The sequence below is a fragment of the Propithecus coquereli genome, unplaced genomic scaffold (assembly GCF_000956105.1).
Source record: "Propithecus coquereli isolate 6110/MARCELLA unplaced genomic scaffold, Pcoq_1.0 Scaffold22, whole genome shotgun sequence".
In the NCBI taxonomy this organism is placed as follows: domain Eukaryota; kingdom Metazoa; phylum Chordata; class Mammalia; order Primates; family Indriidae; genus Propithecus; species Propithecus coquereli.
The window spans coordinates 5,350,173-5,352,718 of record NW_012147189.1 but is presented as its reverse complement, the minus strand read 5'-3'; the positions used below and the strand labels follow the sequence as shown (position 1 = coordinate 5,352,718).

Genomic DNA, 2,546 nt, shown 5'->3' with positions numbered 1-2,546 from the left:
TCTTTATGGATCTTTCAACTTTATCTACCCTCTTCCAATTTCATTTTAATATAACTTTAAAGTAGTAAGTCAGAACACCACAAGATTATGGGCATAGTGCTTAAATTTTTTTTCCAAGAGACATTTATAGCTGACAATTAATACTTATCATCTATCAAGGAACATTCTATTGATTAGCTAAAAAATTATTACAACAGCATTTTCATATAAAACATACCATCTGAATGCTAATTGATTTCCATAATAACTATATGTGCATTACAAATACTGTATCTTCTCACCTAGAAAGGCATTTCTGGCAAAGATTAAGTAAATATCATTGCCTGCAGATAAAGCCTCGACTTGTGTTGTCCCACTGACTGGCACCTCTTGAAAGTTATTAAAGCCACTGCCAGACCATTTGAATAAAAGCAAATTTAGCCTGGCATTAACCTGGGAAATGGCTAAGAACACAGAGCCTCCTCTGTTGAACAAGGCCATGCTCAGCACTCCTCGGACAGGGAGGGTTTGATGCAACACAAAGCTTCCTCCATTCCACCTGAAGACCTGTAGAAAATGTTCAAATACAAAACTCTTCATGACTAGGAATTTAGCACTTGTGAGAATTTAACCAATATCATGCGTTTACTCTCCTGGACCCTTTTATTTATTTAGAAGGATACATTCATAAATGAGAAAATACCAAAACTGATGCTCCCTCACTGCTCTCTCCTTTTTATCTGTGTGTGTGCCCACATGAGCACACACATGCAGAATGAATGAAAGAGAAGTTATTTGGAAAGAAATCAGTGTCAAATATACATCTGGGCAGGGGTTGGTAACAGAAACGAAAGGGAAAGCAAAAACAGAAGAGAATTAAATTAAATATGAAAAATTTAGAACCAGATAAGAAACTTTCTAATGCTGTAATATCATCACCAACAGTTCAAGCAAGAGAATACAGAGAAACACCTAAACCTTTCTTGTCCCCACGGTGGCAGTCAATGCACAAAATGCATATACTTTCAGGGCAAGTGTTCATATATTTAAAATTAAAAGGCAATTCAAACTCTACCTGGTTCCGTATATGAGCTAGTCAATTTCACAAAGAACTATATTTATTCAGTCAACAATTAGGAGCTGTGAGCCAGACATTATATCTAACTTGATTTCCCTAATACTTTCATAATCCTCTATCAGACCATCCTAATTGTCATCTTCAGCACTTGTCTCATTTTATAATCATGCATTTATTCAATTACTGATGTTTATTGTGTGTCTTTTCCTAATAGTTAATAAGATCCAAAAAGGGAGGAATCACTTGGGTGGGCCAGTGATATAGTACAGCCTCTATGGAAAACAGTATGGAGATTCCTCAAAGAACTAAAAGTAGACCTACCATTTGATCCAGCAATCCCACTACTGGGTATTTACCCAAAGGAAAAAAAGTCATTTTATCAAAAAGGCACCTGCACTCCAATGTTTATTGCAGCACAATTCACAATTGCAAAGGTGTGGAATCAACCCAAGTTCCCAATGATTCATGAGTGGATTAACAAAATGTGGTATGTGTATGCTGTGGAATACTACTCAGCCATGAATAAGGATAACTTAATGCCTTTTGCAACATACTAGATGGAACTGGAGACCATTATCCTAAGTGAAGTACCACAAAACAAACACCACATGTACTCACTATTAAACTGGAACTAACCAATGAGCACATCTGTCCACAGAGGAACGTAAAATTTAGTGGAAATCAAGCAGAGGGAGGCGGGATGATGGGAGGGGCAAAAACCTACTAAATGGGCACAGTGAATACTATTTAGGTGATTGGCACACTTAGAGCCATCACAAAAGCAATACATGTAATCAAAACATTTATACTCCTTTAATACTTTGAAATAAAAAAATAAAAGTAAATAAATTTGAGAATGAGGTGACTGTCACATGCTGATGGCATATATGATAATAATAGAAAAACATCCACTGAATTTGGCCACCTAGTTGTCATCAGTGAGCACAAGTAAGTAAAGACAAAGCAAAGAGATCATTCTATCAAAATGTCTTACTATAGAGGGGAGAAAAGACATGAGACAAAAACTAAAAGGGGATGAGATCGGGGAGGAATTTCTTTCTAAGCTGGGTGATTCTAGAACGTTTATACTGATAGTCAAGAGAGAGAGAGAGAGAAAGATGCCAGAGATGAAGGGAATAACTAAACCTTATGAAGACAAGAGGGGCACTGATGTGAGAGGTCTGGCTTTTATAGAAGGGACACATCCTCCATTCTAACAGAAACGAGGAATAAGACTGGGTTTCAAGTGGGTTTTTAAATTTGATGTTGGGAAGATGAGTGATCTTCCTTCTGGTCACTTTCATTTCAACAAGACTGTTAGCTGAAAATGAGGAGATGAGAAGCACATACAGAAGTTTGGGAAATGACAAAAATGATCAAATAAACATTACCAGGATTACAAAAACCTAGTTTATTAGAGAGATGTGGGATTTCTGCGGTGATGCTGAATGTCCATATGGCAATGTTAATCATGAATTTTTACTGATAC

The 2,546-nt window shown here is 36.6% G+C and overlaps 1 protein-coding gene across 1 annotated transcript in view; it reads right to left on the bottom strand.

The window, feature by feature from the left end:
* ADGRV1 (adhesion G protein-coupled receptor V1) overlaps positions 1–2,546 on the bottom strand; it is a 539,879-nt gene that overhangs the window by 409,231 nt on the left and 128,102 nt on the right. The gene's annotated exons all lie outside the window — the stretch shown is intronic.